Here is a 26,629-nt window from a genome sequence, read left to right as displayed (position 1 = left end):
TCCTGGATTGGAGCATGAAAACTATATACATTTACTTTCACTGGTGATGATCTATTTATTCTGAATTAACTCTACCTACAAAGCACATTAACATGTACATTGCAAAGGCATTGTACTGCCTTCTAATCCAGTGGAGAATATAAATGGACTTTATTTCAAAAAGATTGTAAATATTTGGGGGGGATTTAAATGCTAAAAATGTGCATACTTCACATATTTGAAATACTCATTAATAGATTTAAATATCATTAAGAAAATGCTGCTGCTGCTGCTGCTGCAAAGTCGCTTCAGTCGTGTCCGACTCTGTGTGACCCCAGAGACGGCAGCCCACCAGGCTCCTCCGTCCCTGGGATTCTCCAGTCAAGAACACTGGAGTGGGCTGCCATTTCCTTCTCCAATGCATGAAAGTGAAAAGTGAAAGTGAAGTCACTCAGTCGTTGGTGAAGTCTTCACCATGGTGAAGACGATGGTGAAGTCATGCAGCCCACCAGGTGCACTATTTTAAAGTTAAGCATTGATACTGTAATATATTAAACGTATAGTATTATGTTTAACGTCAATATAGAGGATCATGCTGCAGGGAGAGGTGTTCAATTTTTTCCCCCCACAAAGGACATTCATACTGTCAAAGCATAACTTTCAAAAAGTTTAAAATGTAACTCTCACTCAAATAGAGAATAGGTATATGTCAAAAATGTATTCAACTCATTCATGAGGGAACTTGTAAGGTGATAAAGCCAATTCAATAAGTATTAGAGACAGAGAGATGCAAATAACTAATAAGGAGGAATGTCATGCTAAAAGAAGTTTGCTAAGTTAAACAGGTTAAAGTCTTGCAGGGCAATACAACAGTGAACGTTAGTATCTAGTTCTATCCATGGTAGGGATCATTTGCATTTTTTCTGGATAAAACCTACAAGTTCACATAGAATCTAACAAAATCAGTAGAACATCAAACCAAGGCATGATCTCCTAAGGAATATTCATTTGAAAGCTCTGTTAGATAGTGTTCCAGTACGACATGGAAAGCTATGCAGTCATGCTTATGGCTTACTTAAATTTCTAGATACTTTTTCTTAACACTAAGAAATATCACCTTTGTACGTAGTTCACTTCTTACTTACATGACTAGCATTTTGAATTATCTTCTTACTGACGCACTCTCAGTCTCTCCCTCTACCTCCCCCATCTCTGCCTCACCACAACATATACCCAGAGAAAGCTCTTATTTGTGTTTTCAACATCTTATGAGAATTATTCCACATATAGAAGTGTAATGTATAAAGAAACTATGTGGCGATGTGGATGCTTGACCAGTCTCAACGACCCAAGTTCTGAAGTATCTCAGTAAAATTACAATTTGCCTCATGTTTTAGATCTTCAGATCTTTTAAATAGTACAAAGAAAGCCTTATATCATAAATTATGGGGTAAGCCATACTGCTTTATGAGTCATCTGGGTCTCTTCTTTCTCATCTTTAAAATAATCTAATAAAGATGTTCTTTACTAAATATAATATGACTGAATTTGCAGGCAACAGCTCTTTCAAGATATAGACCTGGAGTGGAAGACACCATGACATCCCTTTGCAATTAACATGTCTATGGAAAAAAACAAATCAATCTAATTTTCTATCAATTTGGCACTTCTAATCCCCCACATCCCTTACTGAACATGAGTAAATTTTACTATGAAAACATCACCAGTGATTTTCTGTTTTGGCATTTGCTCCAGGCAGGAAGCATATCCATTAGCAAGTAGCATCAAGAAAGGGAATACAGATTGAGTGCTGTCTAAGGCTTTTATCCAGGAAGATGAGAGATGCTGAAATTCAGCCCCAGCTTCCCTCTTCAAGCCTGGGATCCATGGGGTTTCATATCTCTGAAGGGAATACTCCATTAAAAATTCACACAAAGGTAACTTTTGGATAAAGTATGGTTGCTAGTGATCCACCTTATCAAAGCAATAGTGGCCTCATTCTACCTCTGAATCAGAAGGCACATTCTAAGTGGAGAGATTTCATATATGCATATATAGCCACACACATATAAATATGCTTAACACAACTATTTTTAGAGAAGCAAAATTAAATAACTAAAGATGGGACAGGTGTGGACAGGAGACTCAGAAATTAGAAATTCACAGCACTTGAGAATGAAAATAATAGGTAACATTTATTAAGAACATACTGTGTCCCCAAACTAAACTACATTCTTTATGTGAATGATTTCAATATTATGTTGCATAACAGATTCTACATATGCAATAACTGTCTTTAGATGTGTATGACTGAGTGAACTGATCAGAAATTCAAAAATTATACCATATAATCTGGAAGCAAACAGCAGAACCTACATTTTAAATCTTCATTCTTCATAACATATTGTAAAAGATATTATTTTTAATTTCAACTAAAGAATTTCTGCATGGAACTTGTTAAGAATATGCCCCAGCTGCTGCTCTTTCTTGTCAGTGTGACCCCAAACAAGGACTGTTTCACATGGTTTTAGGTTTCTGTGGGGAAGTTTTGCACAGCTGTGATATCAAATGAAATACCACCTGGCCTAATCACCATAACAATATGTCCTCTGTCCTGCAAGCTAACAGATGGATTGGGTATCAGTCTGATGTCATAATCTGTTAAGTTTGTAATATGGAGCATTACCCACCCATTTAGGATTCATCTCATCTTTTCTGATGGCATGTTGTGCCCTAAATGGAGACATGACACTATCATTATATGCCACTATCACTAGTCATATGGGATCTTCGTTTGCATTACTTAAGGATAATTATATGGTGTTCTAATTCATTTGGTGAACTGTCACTCCACTACTGAAATACTTATGTGGAATTTTAACAAATACTATGACATTCATAAAGCAGTCTTCAACATTTATTTCATTCTTTTTTAAAATTCAATATCTAAATACCGTCTTTCTTAAATGTATGCTGCTGAATTTCTCTTTGGAACATTAAATTGAAACTCTAACTGTACAACTGAAGTGATTTTATACTTAGATCTAGGCTCGCATAGGAAATATAATATAAAAGTTATCCATAACATATGCATCTATAATATCTATAGTGAACATTTTAAAAAATGATATGATTAGCAATAATTAAGTCAACAAGCATTTATTCTCTCTTAAGTGCAAGGCACAGCGATAGGCGATGAGAATGCAGAGACAAACACAAAATTATTCCAGCCTCCTAGGTGCTTTTAGTCTTTTCTAATCCACTTCTTTTCTCCACTGCTCTTGGAAAAGTTCATCACTGGAGCCATGCAAATAGAAGTTCTAGTATGTTAGATCCTGTTTGTTGAGTAGACCAATATTTATCACCAACTCTTCCATTGTTGGTTACCTCCTATATATATAGATACTAGAAAAAGCACTATTGATCTTGTCATTCTCCCTTTTACTTAGATTCAACCAGAGAGACGTAGACAGAAATCTGGCACAAGTAATAATGGAAGCATGTTGGGGGAGCTGTAAGAGAGACTTCCTTTTTCTCATAAAAGAGAGAGAGAAATATACTACCACCTCCAGTCTCCTTCTTGAATGTGGACATGATGCTGGAAGGTATAGCAGCATAAGACAGTAAAATTATTGCTAAGGTTGGCAAGGTATAGGGTAGAAGGCAGCTGGGAATGTGATAATATTGTTGAGCTTCTGCACAGGCCTGGTGTGACTTCTTATTGATTAGAAATAAACCTTTTTTGGTTGTTTAATCCAGTGCCAGGTAATTTGGTATTTGCAGACAAAACCAATGAATATACCAATTAAGTCCAAATAAGTAATTTATGAATATATCAAGAATTTTATAATTTATATCTCACTTGCTTATAAAATTGTATTTATTTTCCAAAGAAGGTCAATTGTAGAACATTATTGCCACAGTTTAATTTGGTTTAAGATAGTTACCTTTATAGATATGTGATGCAAAAGCCTCACATTAAAATATAAATAAGTCCTATGTAATAAAGCATTAATATATCTCTTTAAGCCATATTGATGAAGTATTCATGAAAGCTATTGTAGTACATCATTTTTTAGAAAAATGAGATTTATTTTACATTTGAATATTTAGAAATAGTTTATCTTTATCCAGCATTATTATTTACTCCTCTCATTCATCTTTAAAATGTTAAAATTTCTTCCACAAAACTACTTTTCTAGTACAATATCTTCATTCAACAAGGGTGTCTTCCTCACATGTGGCTTTGTGTTGGGAGCAAAGAGTGTAATGAAACTTGAGAAATGACCTCTTCCATCAAGGAGCTCACAATCTAGTAAAACCAATAAGTAAATAAGATTGAACATCACATCTGTGCCAGAGAAGCACTATAGTGGGTACTTTGCTGCTCCATTCAGATGTCCTCAAGTCCAACACACTAAATACCTGCTTCAGGATATGTGGCATCTAAGGCATCATTCGCAACTGCCTGGATCACAGAGAATTTTCCTCAAAGAACTCCGGTCCCATCACTCCATGGCAAATAGAAGGGGAAAAAGTGGAAGCAGTGACAGATTTCATTTTCTTAGTATCCAAAATCACTGCAGACAGTGACTGCAGCACAGAATGAAAAGATGCTTGTTCCTTGGAAGAAAAGCTAGCTATGACAAACCTAGATGGTGTATTAAAAAGTAGAGATATCACTTTGCCAACAAAGATTTTGTATAGTCAAAGCTATGGTTTTTCCAGTACAGATGTGAGAGATGGACCATAAAGAAGACTGAGTGCTGAAGAAATGATGCTTTTGAATAGTGGTGCTAGAGAAGACTCTTGAGAGTCCCATGGACAGCAAGAAGATACAACCACTCAAATGCTAAACAAAATCAACCCTGAACCTTCATTGGAAGGACTGATGCTGAAGTTGAAGCTCCAATACTCTGGCCACCTGATGCAAAGAGGTGACTCACTGGAAAAGACCCTGATGCCAGGAAAGACTGAAGGCAAAAGGAGAAGGGGCAGAAGATATAATGTTTAGATAGCATCACCAACTCAATGGACATGAATTTGAGCAAACCCCAAGGGATAGTGGAGGACAGAGGAGCTTGGCATACTACAGTCCATGTCATCACAAACAGCTGGACACAACTTGGTGATTGAAAACAACTAAAATATACAAGAAATCAATGTAGAAGAAAGCCAAACAGGATAGAAAGTTGACAAGGAAAGAAGGAATAATTAGATGCACGACTTTTAAAACTTGGGTGGAAGGAGATCAAGAGTTCCAGGGAAATTATTGGAATTTTATTTTAAAGAGGAATACATTAAATCTTTGTAAATATCTGTATGAATTATATTTGATTATAGATCTTTACCTGTGTTTACACTTTTCATGTGACATTTGCTTTTTCTCACTCATCAGGGAGAAACACAAATATCTTATTTATCAATTCAATAAAATCTGAAAATATGTAAATATTTCGCCAACAATTTAGAGGACACATATTAAGGATTCATAAGCATTCCCCTTTCCATGGTCAGACATATTAATCCTGTACAGGTATGCTTTACTCTTAATTTTAGTCATTCTAAAGTGTTACAGATCATCTTATTATTAGATGTCTTTCCTCTATAAAGCAATTTCTACAGAATTTATTTTTAAAAATATTAAATATTAACAGCAAGATTCATTTGCTAAAGGGATTTGCTATTTACCTAACACTTTAATTTTAACTTTCTCTCATTATGTTACAACTGTAGAGAAAGCAGATCTTTTAAAATGAATTTTGCCACATATAGAAAACAAATACTTTTTAATTAACTTTCTGAGAAGCTTAACAGTTCTCACTACTTTAACAGGCTAATGACGTCTTAATTCTCAGGTGTAATTCTGGACATTTTTAAATTTAGAACTGAATTAAACTTTTTGTTACTGATACACAATGCAGAATATTATTATGTAAAATATTTTATAAAGTCCTCCCAGAAATAGTAAAAAAAATACAAAATTTAATCAACATACACTTAAATATTATTTATATACAATAAATTACAAATGCTTTGTAAATGAGGATGTAGGTTTTAATAACAAGTTTGTTTCACTAAAAGATTTTATAATATATACTTTAAATTGGACCTCTTCAGACAATTTAATCAATTTCATGCTTACTGTTTAATACTTCATTCCCAAGAATTAACTAAAGGACTTGAAAAATGGATGATATTGTATTTTCATGGCACTTATCATTTACAAGATAAATGCAAAATGCTTAGTTTCCATATTTCTCCTTCCACTAGTGTATGTTTTATTGATCCCCTGCTAATTATTATCTCCTGAACACTACATGCTCCTTAAGGTAATTTTGTACTATATAAGTGGCTTCTTTTTGGTATCTTCTTCTCTCCTCTATACATGGGAAATTTACTTTTAAGTTTCAGTACAAGCATTGTTTCCTTTAAGAAACTGTCTCTTCCTGATTTTTCCTAACAGATATTAGCTTCTAATCCTGTTCTCTATTTCTTTGCTTTTAGAATACTTTAACTCTATGAGTACTTCCTTGAAATGTAATATATAGGTATCTCTATATGTCTTCCTTTTATGTCCCCAGTCAAATTTTGAAGGTTTCATCATACAATTTTACATTTCTAATTAAAATTAATCCTAGGTTTAAGATAATTGCTATTTCTATAGAAAATTATCTATTTTTCCTAAGTTCTAGCTAGTAATTATCTCTAAATAGGATAGCTAATGATTTTGCATATTTGCTTTTTAACTATTTAGCTTACTCAATTATCTTACCACCATAAGAGTTTTTCAATTGATTCAGATGTGTCTTCTCAGAGGAATAATCGGACAAGCAATTTATAATATAACTATCTCTGGTCTAATTTTTTTTAACTTTTTAAATATTCCATTATCTAATTGAATTGGTGAGAACTTTTATGACAATTTTAGGTAATTGTTCTTATGTCAGTTATGCTAGGCAACTTCTGAATTTGATGGGAGTGTTTCTATTGTTTTACCAATAGAGAATAGTTGTTGACTTAAAATATACATTATGACGAACTGAATATAACTGCATGCTCTTTCAACACATATCAAGATAATTTTCTCTTTGAAATTTTAGTAAAGGCAATTTTATTATATCATTTTTATTTATGGTGATTTTGTTAAAGTGAATTCAGAAGAATTTATAATCTTTTGAACAATATATGGAAATAACATTTTCTGCTTTACTGACCATGCCAAAGCCTTTGACTATATGGATCACAACAAGCTGTGGGAAATTCTTAAAGAGATGGGAATGCCAGACCATCTGACCTGCCTTCTGAGAAATCTATATGCAGGTCAAGAAGCAACAGTTAGAACTGGACATGGAACAACAGACTGGTTCCAAATAGGGAAAGGAGTACGTCAAGGCTGTATATTGTCACCCTGCTTATTTAACTTATACACAGAGTACATTATGCGAAATGCTGGGCTGGATGAAGCACAAGCTGGAATCAAGATTGCTGGGAGAAATATCAATAACCTCAGATATGCAGATGACACCACCCTTAAGGCAGAAACTAAAGAAAAACTAAAGAGCCTCTCGATGAAAGAGAAAGAGGAGAGTGAAAAAGTTGGCTTAAAATTCAACATTCAGAAAACTAAGATCAAGCCATCTGGTCCCATCACTTCATGGCAAATAGATGGGGAACAGTGGAAACAGTGACAGACTTTATTTTGAGGGGCTCCAAAATCACTGCAGATGGTGACTGCAGCATGAAATTAAAAGACGCTTGCTCCTTGGAAGAAAAGCTCTGACCAACCTAGACAGCATATTAAAAAACAGAGACATTATTTTGTCAACAAAGGTCCATCTAGTGAAAGCTATGGTTTTTCTTTACAGTAGTCATGGTCATGTATGGATGTGAGAGTTGGACTATAAAGAAAGCTGAGCACTGAAGAATTGATGCTTTTGACTGTGGTGTTGGAGAAGACTCTTGAGAGTCCCTTGGACTGCAAGGAGATCCAACTAGTTCATCCTAAAGGAAATCAGTCCTGAATATTCATTGGAAGGACTGATGCTGAAGCTGAAACTCCAATACTTTGGCCACCTGATGCGAAGAACTGACTCATCTGAAAAGACTCTGATGCTGCCAAAGATTGAGGGCAGGAGGAGAAGGGGATGACAGAGGATGAGATGGTGGGATGGCATCACCGACTCAATGGACATGAGTTTGAGTAAGCTCCAGGAGTTGGTGATGCATAGGGAGGCCTGGCATGCTACAGTCCATGGAGTCACAGAGTCAACACGACTGAGCAACTGAACTGACTGAACATTTTGAAAACACTGAATTTATATAATTTTCACTTCCTAAAAACCTTTCCAGTCACCTACTAAAAGTTTATCGAGGCTTATTGCCTAAGAAGAGCAGGAAAGTTTCAAAAGTCACAGGTAAAAAAGTTCCCACCACCCAATGTACAGGAAAAGAAAGGAAATGGTCCTTACAATCATAAGAGAGTCTGAGGGGATGATGAGACAGTGGAAAAAAAAGAAAGTATGGGGCATACATACATAGGATGTTTTTCTCTTTCTCTTAGCCTTTCTTTGAAAGGCAGAAAAATTCAGGTAGTTCATACTTGGACATATTTATGGGAAATTCTCAGTGTTCTTTCTCAAATTATAATCTAGAAAAACTTTTCTATCAACCTTATGTCCTTAAAAGGTAGTTTAGAAATATGTGTTAGTTCACAGTTCATGTATTGCTGAAGCCTGGCTTGGAGAATTTTGAGCATTACTTTACTAGCTAAACTTAAGAGGCTGTAAATTCACTGCACATATCTGCAGACCAGATGAAATTGAGGTTGGAGCAAGAAGCTAGGAATGTTATGACCAAAATCTGTGACAGCAGTGAAAATCATCAAAACCTTCAAAAAACTAGGCAACATAGCAGTACACTCTTCAAGTATATATGCCATATATTTATGAATTTATATCATTCTACCAATTGTAGAAATGAAATAAGTACATATGTGTACATATGTATACATATGTATACACATGTATACATAAAACCTATGAAAGATGAGATTTCAGCTATCTCAAATTTTTTGAATCCCATTCCCTACCTACTCCACATCTAAATTTTCTTTGAATAACTTAAGTTTTATGAAGATATACATTTTATTATTATTAGCTCCACAGTGCTTTATCTCTTTCAATAAATATTTCTACATTTGCATTTAATTTCATCATCATTCTGACTACAGTTATTTAGGTACTAAATCCAAGTATTACTGGATACATTTCTCAAAACCATTTCTTTTAAGTACAACTTCCCTCTACATAAGGTCAGATAACTAAACAACTCCAAATTTGTATCCAAAGTTTAAAAAAAAAGATCATGGAACATGAATTCCCTGAAATTTGGTATCTCTGAAAATATAATTCTATTGTATTTTTGCATTCATGATTGCTTGGTCCAGTGAATACTTTTTTGATAATTATGTTTTCCCCTAAATCAAAGGCAGTTTTTCATTATTGTTTTCAAAAGTGTTGTATGAAAATAAAATGAATTCTTAGTTTCTTCACCTAGAACACAAAGACGTTCATTTGTTCAGGAGATCTTTACCTGATTTATGTTCTGGAATTGTATGGGGGAAAATTTAAAAAATATGCATGACCAGGCTTTCCCTGAGAAACTTTACTCATCAGCTCTATGTATGGTCTTCACTCTGGCAACTCTCAGGCTCTCTCTGGTTTGAGAACCAGTATACAAAGTGACCACTGAAGATGTTTGTAATAATGTTAGACTCATTCAGAAATAGAAGATGATAGTTATTATTCAAAGGCAGACCAAAGATATTCTTAGGACTAACTAAAATCACTCTTCTGGACAGTAATTCAGCAATTATACATGCTTATAAAAATTAATATTTTGAATATTGAATTCCATATGCTGATCATGACTTTAGACTGGGTGACTCTTATACAAATAGAGAATAAGACTCACAAATTCCAGTCATTGACCAGCTTATAGATTAGAATACCCTTGTAGGCAATAGCATCTATTGGTTTTGCCTTCTCAGAATAGATATTCCCTTAATGAGAAATGGATACCCACTCTTTGCCTACTCTTTTCCATTCTGCAACTAGCCATATAAGTCTGAGTATTATGATAAGCAGATGCCAAAACATACATAAATGTACTAGAATTTTTACCGGGGAAAATGTCTATGTGAAAGCAAACAGGGATAAAACAAAGAATAACAGGTCCAGTGACCAGACTGTAATGTGTATCTGAACACAGAGTGAAGAAAAGAGGGAGAAAGCATCACAGTCAGTTGTGTACTGGTAGATTCAACAAAGCTGAGGGGAGACCTTGAACCATCCTAAGCCAACAGTGTAGGTATGTCCCTCTTGGGAATAAGTTTGTCATGGTAACCCCACTACACTTAATCACTGGGTATAACCTCAGTCAAATTTAGTGATGAGTTTTATAGCATAGAAACTGAAAATTAATCCACCTACTGTAGTAGGAAGTAAGTCTTCAGTGTGTAGTATTACCAACAGACCACTCCCACCTATTCTCAGCACATGAGTTTATCTGTCCCATCAATCATATGAGCCAATAAATGGTATGTGGTCCTAGCTTAGATCCTACAAGATGATGCTGTAGAAGTACTGCACTAAATATGTCAGCAAATTTGGAAAACTCATCCGGGGCCACAGGACTGAAAAAGTCAGTTTTCATTCCAATCACAAAGGGCAATGCCAAAGAATATTCAAACTACCATACAATTGTGCTCATTTTACATGATAGCAAGGTAATGCTTGCAGGTTGCCATATATATTGCTGATTAGAGAAAGGAGACACCTGGCACAAATCAAGGCAAACCAGGATTTTTCCCTTTTGAAATTTGAACTCAAGGACATGGAGGTCGAGTGCTGAAAGAAGAATTTATGTCAGTAACTGAGTGGCAATGTTAGCAAAGTAATGCTCAAATTCTCCAAGCTAGGCTTCAACAGTACATGAACCGAGAACTTCCAGATGTTCAAGTTGGAGATAGAAAAGACAGAGGAACTAGAGATCAAATTGTCAACATCCAGTGGATTATAGAAAAATCAGGAGAACTCCAGAAAAACATCTACTTCTTATTCATTGACTACACTAAAGCCTTTAACTATGTGGATCACAACAAACTGCAGAAAATTCTTCAAGAAATGGGAATACCAGACCACCTCTCCTGCCTCCTGAGAAACCTGTATGCAGGTCGAGAAGCAATAGTTAGAAAAAGACATGGAACAACAAACTGGTTCAAAATTCAGAAAAGAGTACATCAAGGCTCTATATTGTTACCCTGCCTATTTAACTTATATGCAGAGTACATCATGCAAAATGTCGGGCTGGATGAAGCACAAGCTGGAATCAAGATTTCCAGGAGAAATATTAGTAACCTCTGACATGCAGATAACATCACCCTTATGGCAGAAAGCAAACAGGAACTAAAGAGCCTCTTAATGAAGGTGAAAAAGGAGAGTGAAAAACCTGGCTTAAGATCAGTCCTGGGTGTTCTTTGGAAGGACTGATGCTGAAGCTGAAACTCCAATACTTTGGCCACTTGATGTGAAGAGCTGACTCACTGAAAGACTCCAATTTGGGAAAGATTGATGGCAGGAGGAGAAGCAGGGCACAGAGGATGATATGGTTGATGGCATCACTGACTTGATGGACATAAGTCTGAGCAAACTCTGGGTGATAATGAAGGACAGTGCAGCCTGGAGTGCTGCAATCCTTGGGGTTGTAAAGAGTCAAACATCAGTGAGTGACTGAACAACAACAACTAGTTCAGACAAGCAAGTGAGTTCCAAGTACCTGTTGATATTACTGGGGAAAACAGTATATTGTTTTCATTAGTCTTTTTAGCTATAAAAATGCTTTATGTCCAGAGCCGATAATGGATACCTTCCCTCTGCCACTTTATAGGGGGATTTTGGCAGAGAATGAAGCCAAACCAGAAAAAAAAAAAAAAAAAAAAAAAAAAAAAAAAACAGAAAGTAGTAGAGATTAAAGATAGATTCCTGATTATATAGCTTGAACTCAACTCCATCAGAATCATTTTAAACTCCTGTTCTTTCCAGATGTTTGTAATTATAAATTTTATTTAGATTTTAAGCCAATTTCAACCATTTTCTGTTCACTGCAATGAATGTCTTGTGCAATGCAATATTTTTCTGTAAATTATATAATTAAATCTGTACAAGAAACTTTAGAGATAGATATGTTACCCTCATTTTATATATGGGAATAAAGCCCAGAAAGATGAAATGGTTTCTCTAAGGTGAACTAAACTCATAAGAGATTGAATGAGGACACAAATTCCTACTTTCTTAATTGAAATGTGATTGCCATCCAATTTTTTTTTATTTTAGTTTTTCTGTGAATGTGTAATTATTTTCTTCCTGTTTTATCATGAACTATGTGGAATAATCTCAGTATGTTGAAGTTATAGCACACATGTTTGCATTTAGCTTAATCCTATGCCTATATACATGGGAGTAGGACTAAGTTTTAAAAATTTTGAAAACTAGCAAAATTACCTAAATATAGTACACTGTATTTGATTATATATTATTGATTTTCCCCTCATAAAATTATACAAGAGGTCATATATAGGATTATTATTTAGACCATTTACTGAGCACATATCTGATCTGAGTTATGCTGTCACATGACACGTGTTTCTAATTTACATAGGCTTCATGTGTTTATTTCTGTTGTTGTTTAAAGTCAAGAATGCAAGAATTTTTATATTTAAAGTTACATGCTTCAAATTACCCAATAAAACAGATCTAAGTGAATGGTAAAGAATGGACCGACAGATCAGTCAATAATAAGAGGCTGTTCTATAGCTCAGGTTAGCTATGAAAATTCTTGTCCTTTATATAAACTATGTTCATTCTGTATAGAAGTGTGTATCTTTGACATAAGGACATGTCATGTTGATTTTTGTACACATTGTTGTCAGAAGTATTTGCCCTTCTTCTGGTATTTAGGGTGCTGGTGGCACCAATAAATACTTTTATTCAAGAAACCCTTAGAGAAACTTTTAAAGCAGAAGTTCGTCTTAAACATCTAGTCTAACATCATTATTTTAGGGATATTAGAACTATGTTCTATAATTAATGTCCCCTACCTAAGATTACACAGATGGACGTTAGGACAGCTGGGACTAGAATCTACTTCTTAAAACTTCTACTTCCTTACTCATTCCATTGAAACTACTCCACAAGGAACAACAAAATAGCATTTGCTAAACTATTCCTTAAATATACTTGTTTGGTTTCCAATTATCCAAATTTTTTACATTTTCTTTATATTTCTCAAAATTATTTGCTCTTATAATTGTTCTTTATATTGGAGCCAAATCCTAGTTTGTAACTCCCAGCCACAGTGTACCACTACCACAATAGCATACATATTATATATGTGTATGCATATACATGCACAAACGCATATGCATACATATATGCATATGTATATATATAATTCTCAGATCTAAATAATTCTTATTTAGACATTAAGTCAAAAATAAGATTAGATATTATCAGAGTATGTCAGCAACGAATGAAGAAAACTGAAGACAGTATATTTTTCATGTGAAAGATAATTCAAAGCTTAGGTTGGGCAATGTGGTTAATTTCAGTTACACTATGGCCTTATTCAAACACTTTGTATCTCTGCTCCCTAATTTTCCACATGCTTATAGATTATATAAAAGATGCTTAAAAGACGCTTACTCCTTGGAAGGAAAGTTATGACCAACCTAGATAGCATATTCAAAAGCAGAGACATTACTTTGCCAACAAAGGTCCGTCTAGTCAAGGCTATAGTTTTTCCTGTGGTCATGTATGGATGTGAGAGTTGGACTGTGAAGAAGGCTGAGTGCTGAAGAATTGATGCTTTTGAAGTGTGGTGTTGGAGAAGACTCTTGAGAGTCCCTTGGACTGCAAGGAGATCCAACCAGTCCATTCTGAAGGAGATCAGCCCTGGGATTTCTTTGGAAGGAATGATGCTAAAGCTGAAACTCCAGTATTTTGGCCACCTCATGCAAAGAGCTGACTCATTGGAAAAGACTCTGATGCTGGGAGGGATTGGGGGCAGGAGGAGAAGGGGACGACAGAGGATGAGATGGCTGGATGGCATCACTAACTCGATGGATGTGAGTCTGGGTGAACTCCGGGAGTTGGTGATGGACAGGGAGGCCTGGCTTGCTGCGATTCACAGGGTCGCAAAGAGTCGGACACGACTGAGTGAATGAACTGAATTGAACTATAGATTATATGCAACATCTCAAAAATCCATCTCCTGTACATTCCCATCATAATTTATTTAGACCAGGCCCCATCATTTCGTGCTTGAAATGAAAGTTACTGAAAATACTGATAAATCAATTTCTTTTTCTGAAACTCTGGGAGTTGGTGATGGTCAGGGAGGCCTGGCGTGCTGCGATTCATGAGGTTGCAGAGTCGGACACCACTGAGCCACTGAACTGAACTGAATCCTTTTACCCCCTATTCTATGCCCTAATTCAGCAAGCAGAGTGATATTTATAAAAGCCAAATCTGATCAAGTCACTTTCAAAAACCCCTAGCGTCCTTAAGAAAAGTTCACACTCCTTCATATGGCATGAAAGGACCTTCAAGGTCTCTACTCTCTTATCTCCCACCTCTATCTCCTTCCTGATTTATCATCTCCTCTCCAGAAAGTCTTCTTATCCTCCAGAGCACTCTAGGTTAGATGCCCATCCTTGGTTCTCAAATAGCATCCAGATAATAACCCATCATGAAATATGAAAGTCACTCTGTTGTGTCCGACTCTTTGCAACCCCATGGACTATACAGTCCACCGAATTCTCCAGGACAGAATGCTGGAGTGGGTAGCCTATCCCTTCTCCAGGGGATCTTCCCAGCCCAGGGATTGAACCCATGTCTTCTGATTTACAGGTGGATTCTTTACCTTCTAAGCCACCAGGGAAGCCCAAGAATACTGGAATGGGTACCCTATCCCTTCTCCAAGGGAACTTCCTGACCCAGGAATTGAATTGGGGTCTCCTGCACTGCAGGCTCGGAGAAGGCAATGGCACCCCACTCCAGTACTCTTGCCTGGAAAATCCCATGGATGGAGGAGCCTGGTAGGCTGCAGTCCATGGGGTCGCTAAGAGTCGGACACGATTGAGCGACTTCACTTTCACTTTTCACTTTCATGCATTGGAGAAGGAAATGGCAACCCACTCCAGTGTTCTTGCCTGGAGAATCCCAGGGATGGGGAGCCTGGTGGGCTGCTGTCTATGGGGTCGCACAGAGTCGGACACAACTGAAGTGACTTAGCAGCAGCAGCAGCACTGCAGGCTGATTCTTTACCAGCTGAGCTGTGAGGGAAGCCCATACCTCATCATAGATGATCTCTATATAACATGATAAATGCTATTTCTATGTCTGTTCTTCCTCACTAACCAGTACATATTTGGAAATTGATCTAATCTTTTCATTTTCAGACCCCAGCATATTCTGGCTACCATACACGCAATACTCAAACACTGGCTAAATGATGGTTTCCTTGACTTCTCTCTAGGCGAAGCCACAGGTTCTTAGAATTTTCAACTTTCCTTCAGATCCTCTAACCACTTATCCCAGATACAAGGAGTACACACATATCACAGTCTTTTATAACAAAAGATTTTGTGGATTTTTTAACTTCCCCCCTCCAGAAAAATCTACCTTCTGTTTGAATGAAACTAAAGCCCATTTTTGCAAGCTAGGCCACTTATTTAAGAGCAGAGGCACTAAAGGACTACACATAGCTGCACTCGAGTTACGTGAGAGCCATGTTCTAAAGAAATCAACCTTTCTTTCCAGCCTCACAACCTGAGTCCAACTTTTCCAGTATAACACTGTACTCTTTGAACTCCCCAGAATAGTAATATTAAAACAACCTACCATAATATTCCTAAAGTCTTAGTTTTATGTGCAAAAATGGCAATAAAATACTTGCTTTTTGAGGTCATTCTGTGAAGTAACTTTAAAAAGTACTTAATTTAGCTTCTTGCCTCAAGTTTTATTTAAATAGGTTAGTTGAACTAACCTCTTCTAATGATTTAAAAAATCTGAACAAAATAAGAAATATTTATTAGATGGTACTGGAGTAAAATATTTAGAACTGGAGGAGGATTCTACTACTGAAAGACAATCAGTGACTTGTAAAATGTGAGCATTTTCAGTCTTTTGCCTGGGGTCAAACTTAATCTTCACTTGGCTCCAGAAGCAGAATGCTGCAACCTTAATGAGTTAAAGAGTCATATGGGAAAGATTGAGACTGCAGAGCAGCTGGAAAGTTAGCTATATTCATGAGGTAAGGGAAAAGCAGAAAGGGTAAGCCCCAATATCAGCATATAAAATCTACATAAATCTTTGACAGATCACTAAACAATTTATAACAAAGATTTCAGGGGTGTGACAAAAAATCAGAGTGAACATCAACATTTTAGAAATCGGTGAACTCAAATGGACCAGAGTGGGTGAATTTAATTCAGATAAATATTATATCTACTACTGTGGGCAAGAATTCCTTAGAAGAAATGGAGTAGCCCTCATAGTCAACAAGAGAGTCCGAAATGTAGTTCTTGGGTGCAATCTCAAAAATGACACAATGATCTCTCTTCATTTCCAAGGCAAACCATTCACTATCACAGTAATCCAAGTCTATGCCCCAACCAGTAATGCAGAAGAAGCTGAAGTTGAATGGTTCTATTATGACCTACAAGACCCTCTAGAACTAACACCAAAAAAAGATGTCCCTTTCATCATAGGGGACTGGAATGCAAAAGTAGGAAGTCAAGAGATACCTGGAGTAACAGGCAAGTTTGACCCTGAAGTACAAAATGAAGCAGGGCAAAGATTCAAGGGATTAGATCCAATAGATTCAAGGGATTAGATTATATAGGAAAGAGAAAATAAATTAAATAGAAAAAAAAGGGATTAGAATTAAATAGATTCAAGGGATTAGATCTGATAGAGTGCATGAAGAACAATGGATGGAGATTACTGACATTGTAAAGGAGATGGTGATGAAAACCATCCCCAAGAAAAAGAAATGCAAAAAGGTAAAATGGTTGTCTGAGGAAGCTGCATAAATAAATAGCTGAGAAAAGAAGAGAAGTGAAAGGCAAAGGACAAAAGGAATGGTATATCCATCTGAATACAGAGTTCTGAAGAATAGCAAGGATAGATAAAAAAGCCTTCCTAAGTGATCAATACAAAAAATAGAGGAAAACAATGAATGCGAAAGACTAGAAATCTCTTCAAGAAAATTAGAGATACCAAGGGACTATTTCATGCAAAGATGGCCACAATAAAGGACAGAAATGGTATGGACCTAACAGAAGCAGAAGATATTTAGAAGAGGTGGCAAGAATACACAGAAGAATTATACACAACAGATCTTCATGACCCAGATAACCACAATGATGTGATCACTCACCTAGAGCCAGACATTCTGGAGTGTAAAGTCAAGTGGGCCTTAGGAAGCATTACTACGAACAAAGCTAGTGGAGGAGATGGAATTCCAGCTGAGCTACTTCAAATCCTAAAAAAATGATGCTGTTAATGTGCTACACTCAATATGCCAGCAAATTTGGAAAACTCATCAATAGCCACAGGGCTGGAAAAGGTCAGTTTTAATTCCAATCTCAAAGGAAGGCAATGTGAAAGAATGTTCAAACTACCACACAATTGCACTCTTCTCACAACCTAGCAAAGTAATGCTCAAAATCTCCAAGTGAGACTTCAACAGTACGTGAACCGAGAGCTTCCAAATGTTCAAGCTGGATTTAGAAAGGCAGAGGAACCAGAGACCTAATTGCCAACATCAGTTGGATCATAGATAAAGCAAAGGAGTTCCAGAAAAACATCTACTTCTGCTTTATCGAGTATGCCATAGCCTCTGACTGTGTGGATCACAACAAACTGTGGAAAATTCTTCAAGAGATGGGAATACGAGACCACCTCTCTTGCCTCCTGACAAATCTGTATGCAGGTCAAGAAGCAACAGGTAGAACCAGACATAGAACTGTTGACTGGTTTCAAATTAGGGAAGGAGTACAACAAGGCTGTATATTATCACCCTGCTTTTTTTAAACTTATATGCAGAGTACATCATGAGAAATGCCTGGCTGGATGAAGCACAGGCTGGAATCAAAACTTCCTGGAGAAATATCAATAACCTCAAATATGCAGATGATACCATCCTTATGTCAGAAAGTGAAAAGGAACTAAAGAACCTCTTGATGAAAGTGAAAGAAAACAATGAAAAAGCTAGCTTAAAACTCAACGTTCAAAAAACAAAGATCATGGGCTCTGGTCCCATCACTTCATGGCAAATAGATGAAGAAACAATGGAAAACAGGGACAGACTATTTTCTTGGGCTCCAAAATCACTGCAGACGGTGACTGCAGCCATGAAATTAAAAGATATATGCTCCTTGGAACAAAAGCTATGACCAACCTAGACAGCATGTTAAAAAGCACAGACATTACTTTGTCAACAATGGTCCGTCTAGTCAAAGTTATGGTCATGTGGTCAGTGGTCACGTACGGATGTGGGAGTTGGACTATAATAAAAGCTGAGTGCTGAAAAATTGATACTTATGAACCGTGGTGTTGGAGAAGACTCTTGAGAGTCCCTTGGACTGCAAGGAGATCAAACCATTCAATCCTAAAGGAAATCGGTCCTGAATATTCACTGGAAGGACTGGTGGTGAAGCTGAAACTCTTAATACTTTGACCACCTGATGTGAGGAATTGACTCATTGGAAAAGACCCTGACACTGGGAAAGCTTGAAGACAGGAGGAGAAGGTGTCTAGAATACAATTAAAACTAGTCAGATATGCAAAAAAAGGAAAATAATGCCATATTCCTTTTAAAGTAATCAATAGAAAACTTTCCCAGAGGGATGGTATGGGGAGGGAGGAGGGAGGAGGGTTCAGGGTGGGGAACACATGTATACCTGTGGCGGATTCATTTTGATATTTGGATACAATTATGTAAAGTTTAAAAATAAAATAATATTTTAAAAAAAGGCCCTATATATTGCAAATAGTAAAGATTTTCAAACAACTACAATAAATATGTTCATCAACTCAGAGGAATTTTATATATAATGACTGAATGGGAATCACACCCAAAAAATGGAAATCATAAAGGATGAGCAAAACAGAAATTCTTTGGTTACTGTATTATGTATTTCGAAGTTTCTAAGAGAGTAAGTCTTAAAAGTTCTTATCACAAGAAAAACAATTTAACTATGTATGATGATGGATGTTATCTAGACTTATTGTGGTAATAATTCTATGAAATTTACAAATATTTAATCCTTATGTTGTATATATATATAACTTATGTCTCAAAAAATTCCAGAATTAAAAAGTACAATACCACACTGGGACGACCCAGAGGGATGGAATGGGGAGGGAAGAGGGAGGAGGGTTCAGGATGGGGAACACATGTATACCTGTGGCAGATTCATTTTGATATTTGGCAAAACTAATACAATTATGTAAAGTTTAAAAAAAAAGATCATAATTATAAATAAATGGCAGAAACAAAAGTACAATACCTAAAGAATTTTGAAATTAATCTGTTTGATTAACAGAAGATTAGAATTAGCAGCAGTTAGTGATTTTGAAAATCTATCAGTAGCAGTCATCCATTCTAAGGAACAGAAATATAAAATAAAGAAAAATGAATAGAATTTGAGGGGTCTATGAGATAGTATTTAATTATAACATCTGTACAAATAGAGTTCTAGTAAGAGAAACTGGAAGGAAAAAAATGACCAAAATTATGTCAAATCTGGAAAAGCATCAACTAATATATCTAAAAGCTCAACAAAACCCAAAAAGGATGAATAATAATAATATCTAAAGAAATTATAGTCTAACTGCTGAAATTCAAACACAAAATGATGATCTTTAAAGTAACAAGGCTAGAGTCACAGATTAAATATATGCAAAAATAATTCAAATGACAATAACTTCTCAAAAAAGACAATCAAGCCAGAAGATAGCAGTCTAAGGAAAATATTTTCACACTGAAAAGACAACAATATTATAATACCAATAAATGAGGAGGTCAGAACTATAATAATGCAACATTAACCAATATTTCAATATTAATCCTTTCACTGTTACCTGAGACTATCACAATATTGTTAATCAGCTATACCCCAATACAAAATAAAAAGTTTTAAAAAGTAAGGGAGGAAACTGTACCTGATAATCTTGATACACCGAAAGTTGACATAATTTAACATGAAAATTTTTTTTAATATTTCTCAAACAAGAAGTGAAAAGAATCTAATATAGAACAAGTATAAACAACCTATACTTAACATTATACTTACTGGCAAAGATTTAATACTTTCCCCCTAAGATCTAGAATAAGGCAGCAATATTTGCTTTCATCACAAGCATTCGATATAACTGGATGTCCTAGCCAGTGCAATAAAGCATAAAATGAATAAACAGGACATTAAAATTTCAAAGAAAAACTGCAGTTTCTTCTATTAACACACCGTAATTGTTTATATGCAAACTAACAAAGAAATACTTCAAAAAAAAAAAAAAAAAAAACTAGCAAACTCTCCAAAAATGTTAACACACAGAATCTATTTTTTATAAATAGCAGCAATTGAAAAATAAAATTTTATAGTAGCATCAAAAGCAAACATTTCAGAATAAAATTTTAAAAAGGAATTTAAAACTTAAACACCAAAATCTAAAACAAACAAAAATGCAAAATCATAAGGGATTGCTTATGGGATTGGAATGCCAAGTTCGACAGGAAGGCTAAATATTATTAAGATATTAATTCTCCACAGCAACATCAACTTAGTTTCTTTTTTTCCTTAATGGAAATTGGCAAGCTTTTTCTAAAAATATTTATGAAAATGCAAAGGTCCTAGAATAGCCAAAATAATCTTTAAAACAAAGTATGCTGCTGCAGAAAGGACTTTCAATAGCTGACTGAGTTAGGCAGAATTCTAACAAGGCCCTCAAGATACCCTAAGGTACAAAATCTGTGATTGTGAATATGATGGATTTTATGCTAGTGATTGGCATATGCTATATAAGTTGATTTTAAGAAATGAAGATGATCTGGGTAATCCTGATATAAACATATGAGTCCTATATATTTAAGTCTAGACATTAGAAACAGAGGAAACTAAATATTTGAAGCATAAAGTGAAAAAAGTGAAGTCACTCAGTCGTGTCCAGCTCTTTGAGACCTCATGGACTGTAGCCTACCATACTCCTCTGTCCATGGACTTTCCTGGCAAGAGTACTGGAGTGGGTTGCCATTTCCTTCTCCAGAGGATCTTCCCAACCCAGGGATTGAACCTGGGTCTCCTGCATTGTAGGCAGACGCTTTACCATCCAAGCCACCAAGGAAGTCATTTGAAGCATAAGAGGAATTCAACTCAAAGGAAACTTCCATTGCTTGCCTTCAAAATAGAGGAGTCCTATGGCAAGGAAAGTGGGTGGCCTTTGGGAACTGAGATTGGCACCTAACCATCCAGCTAGAAAACGCTCCCTCAGTTGTACAACCTCAAGCAACTGAATTTTGCCAATAAACTAAATTATCTTGGAACAGCACTGCAAGGTCTAGATGAGAATACAGACATCTGACACCTTGATTCCAGCCTGTGGGAACTTAAATAAAGAACTTAGCCATGTTGTATCTGTAGTTCTGATATACAGAACTACAAAATAATCCATGGCTGTAGTTTCAAATCTCCGTGTGTAGTAATCTGTTATACAATAATAGAAGCAGTGGTAGTGGCAAAGAATCCACCTATAGATGCAGAAGACACAAGAGAAGGAAAGGTTAAATCCTTGGGTCAGGAAGATCCCCTGGAATAGGAAATGGCAACCCACTCCAGTATTCTTGCTTGGAGAATCTTGTGAACAGAGAAGCCTGGAGGGCTACAGTCCATGGGGTGGCAAAGAGTTGAACATGACTGAAGTGACAGCAACTGAGTTAATGACTTACCCAAAATTACAATTAAGTCATTGTGAGTTAGGATAAACAAATGAAATAATCTGAAATCCAAAAACGTATCTGACATATAAATTGCCATTTTATTTTCAAAGCACTCTACAATTAATTAAGAGAAGGAACATTTTCAACAAATGAAGCTGGTACATCTGCTATATCTATAAGAAGAAAAGATGAGCATTTACACCCACTTCATATGACATTCCAATTTTTTTGTGTGAAATGTATCATAAACCTGATTATAAAACCTAAAACCAAAATGTGTTTATAAAAATATACAGGAGAATTTCTTCACAACTTGAGGGTAAACAAAGATTTCTTAGGACACAAAAACATTTACTATAAAGAAAATGGTTGAATTGGGTGATGTCAGCAAAATGGTAGAAGAGTCAAGACTGGTACTTTCTTTTTTCCCATGGATTCACTGATTTACAATACACAGATCAGTTCCCTCTCTAAGAAACTGAGAAACAAGTTGAGAAGTTTTTGGACTCCGAGCAAATGAAAAACTAGCCAATTCAAAATTGGTTGGTAAATTTAAGACACCCACTCATCATAACCCCCTGGCGTATAACACCATACAATTGGGAGGAAGCATCTAGCTTCTGGCTTCTCTCTGGGGAAGAAAAAAGTTGGACAACATACACACCAAAATTACAACTTATCTGAGGGCTACCTGAACGACTAACTGGATTTATCTCAAAGCATTGATGGAACTTAGCATATTCTAGAAGCCTGAGGGCCAATGAGAAGAAAAATGGTGGTTTAAATTAGCAAAGAGGCAGTTGCCACAATCCCTCCTCCAAGTCCAGTATAGATCAAATGGGTGAAAAAACCCAGCATCTAGCTTTTTCCTTCAGAGAGAAAGACTATTCACCCAAACTTTCAACTTTTCCAGGTGCTTCTTCAGCAAGTAGCTCTTACAAAGTGGTGTAGAACTCAACATACCCTAAATACCTGAGGGCCAGTTCAAACAAACACAGCAATTTGGACTAGCATGAAGGTTGGAGATACCCAAGCCACCCAAGAATCTGTAGCTTAACTGTCAGTCTTATACAGAAGATGACCATCATCCACCTATGAAGATTGGAAGAGGCGGCAATTTTTCTAACGTATGGATACCAATAAAAAGATTGAGAAACTGATGGGGAACACATGTATACCTGTGGCAGATTCATTTTGATATTTGGCAAAACTAATACAATTATATAAAGTTTAAAAATAAAATAAAATAAAAAAGATTGAGAAACTGAAATATGAGCCAAATAAAGGAACAAGACAAAACTCTAGAGTGTGACCCTAATGAAACAAACAGAGTTGACCCTTGAAAAACATGGATTTGAAATGCCTGGGTCCACTTATATGTGAATGTTTTCAATAGCAAATGTTACAGTACTACATATTCATCAGTTCAGTTCAGTCACTCAGTCACGTCCAACTCTTTGTGACCCCATGGACTGCAGCATGCCAGGCTTCCCTGTCCATCACCAACTCCCGAAGCTTGCTCAAACTCATGTTCATCGAGTCAGTGATGCCATCCAACCATCTCATCCTCTGTTGTCCCCTTTTCCTCCTGCCCTCAATCTTTCCCAGCATCAGGGTCTTTCCCAATGAGTCCGTTCTTCACATCAGGTGGCCAAAGTATTGGAGTTTCAGCTTCAGCATCAGTCTTTCCAATGAGTATTCAGGACTGATTTTCTTTAGGACTGACTGGTTTGATCTCCTTGCAGTCCAAGGGACTCTCAAGACTCTTCTCCAACACCACAGTTCAAAAGCATCAATTCTTCAGCACTCAGCTTTTTTTTATAGTTGAACTCTCACATCCATACACGACTACTGGAAAAACCATAGCTTTGACTAGATGGACTTTTGTCAGCAAAGTAATGCCTGTGCTTTTTAATATGCTGTCTAGGTTGGTCAGAGTTTTACTTCCAAAGAGCAAGCATCTTTTAATTTCATGGCTGCAGTCACCATCTGCAGTAATTTTGGAGCCCAAGAAAATGAAGTCTGTCACTGTTTCCATTGTTTCCCCCATCTATATGCCATGTAGTGATGAGACCAAATGCCATGATCTTAGTCTTTTGAATGTTGAGTTTTAAGCCATACACATTCATCAATTGGTTTAATTCATGAAAGCAGAATCAAGGGTCTGGAGGAACCTTGGATACATAGAAACTGCATAAACAGAGGGATGACAATAAGTTATACATGGATTTTTGACTGCATGAAGGGTCTGTGTCCTGAAGCCCTGCATTTTTCAAGAGTCAACTGTATATGCATTACTCAATAGGGAATCCAAAATAATAAATATTAAAAATGCTTAATGAGTTTAAAGAACAATGCATAAATAAAGTAAGAATGTTAACAAGATAGAGAAAATTAAGGGAAAAAACAGAAATCTTGGAATTGAAGAATATATTAATTAAAAAAAATCAATAGAGGAGTTGAACAGCAGACTAGATTAAGAACAAATCAGCAAACTTCTAAACAGCTCACCTGAAATTGTTCAGAGGAACAAAAAGAAAGTTTAAGGAATTTATGAAAAATTGTCATAAAGAATAATATACACATCCTAAAGGAAATCAACCCTGAATATTCACTAGAAGAACTCATGCTAACTAAAGCTGAACTCCAATACTTTGGCCACCTGATGAAAAGAGCTGACTCATTGGTAAAGAGCCTGATGCTGGGAAAGATCGAAGGCAGGAGGAGAAGGGGATGGCAGAGGATGAGATGGTTGGATGACATCACTAACTCAATGGACATGAGTTTGAGCAAACTCCAAGAGTTGGTGATGGACAGGGAAGCCTGGTGTGCTACAGTCCACGGAGTCACAAAGAGTTGGACATGACTGAGTGACTGAACAACAACAAACATATAAGGTAGTCTAAGAAGGATAAGAGAAAGAGAAAAGACCAGAAAGTTTATCACCAGACTTTTCAGTAGAAACCTGGCAGGCCAAAAGGCAGTGAAAATAATGTATTGAAAGTGCTTTAAAAAAAAAAAAAAAAAAAGTCTGCCAAACAAATATGGTGTTCCCAGGCAAACCTGTCTTTAAAAAATGTAGAGAGAAAAAAACTTTTCCAAACTAAAGCTGTTCAGTTCAGTTCAGTCGTTCAGTTGTGTCCGACTCTGCAACCCCATGGCCTACAGCATGCCAGGCCTCCCTGTCCATTACCAACTCCCAGAGTTTACTCAAACTCATGTACATTGAGTCAGTGATGCCATCCAACCATCTGATCCTCTGTTATCCCCTTCTCCTCACACCTTCAATCTTTCCCAGCATCAGAGTCTTTTCTAAGGACTTAGTTCTTTGCATCAAGTGGCCAAAGTATTAGTTTCAGCTTCAGCATCAGCCCTTCCAATGAATATTCAGGACTGATCTCCTTTAGGAGGGACTGGTTGGATCTCCTTGCAGTCAAGGGACTCTCAAGAGTCTTCTCCAACACCACAGTTCAAAAGCATCAATTCTTCAGCACTCAGCTTTCTTTATAGTCCAATTCTCACATCCATACATGACTACTGGAAAAACCCTAGCCTTGACTAGACAGACCTTTGTTGGCAAAGTAATGTCTCTGCTTTTTAATAAGCTGTCTAGGTTGGTCATAACTTTTCTTCCAAGGAGCAAGCATCTTTTAATTTCGTGGCTGCAGTCACCATCTGCAGTGATTTTGGAGCTCAAAAAATTGTCTGTCACTGTTTCCACAGTTTCCCCATCTATTTGCCATGAAGTGATGGGACCAGATGGCTTGATCTTAGTTTTCTGAATGTTGAGTGTTAAGCCAACTTTTTCACTCTCCTCTTTCACTTTCATTAAGAGGCTCTTTAGTTCTTTTTCACTTTCTGCCATAAAGGTGGTGTCATCTGCATATCTGAGGTTACTGATACTGAACTAAAGATGAATCTGCCTTAAAAGAAATTCTTCACCATTAACCCTACTGTAAAATAAATTTAATGTTAAATCTGCTTTAAAAGAAATTCTAAAAGGAGTTCTTGAGTAGACATGAAAGATGCCATACAGCAACACAATAACATAATAAAAGTGTAAAACTCACTGGTAAAAGTAAATATATGAATATATAGTAAATATCACATTACTGTATGTGGTAGGTAAATTATTTGCTGTTTAAGTAAAAAGTCAAAGGAGTATGAAAAATAACTATAACTCAAAACTATGTTTATGGATGTGTGCATGTATGCTCAGTCACTCAGCTGTGTCTGATGCTTGAGACATTATGGACTGCAGCCAACTAATTCCTCTGCCCATGGAATTCCCCAGACAAGAATACTGGAATGAGTTGCCATTTTCTCCTCCAAGGGATCTCGCAGACCCAGGGATAGAACCCAAATCTCTTGCATCTTTTACATTAACATGCATATTCTTTACCACTTCATCATGTTAATAGATATACAATATAAATATATATAAATTGTAGATATACAATATAGACATAAATTGTAACATCAAACACAAGTATATCAGAAGGGAAATAAAAGTGAATACTTTTTTTGCATATGATTGAACTAAAGCTGTTATAATCTTAAAATAGACTGCTATATTTTATGTAAGCCT

Source organism: Bubalus bubalis, chromosome 6 (assembly GCF_019923935.1).
Source record: "Bubalus bubalis isolate 160015118507 breed Murrah chromosome 6, NDDB_SH_1, whole genome shotgun sequence".
Lineage (NCBI taxonomy): Eukaryota > Metazoa > Chordata > Mammalia > Artiodactyla > Bovidae > Bubalus > Bubalus bubalis.
Note: the sequence above shows the minus strand (reverse complement) of the source record.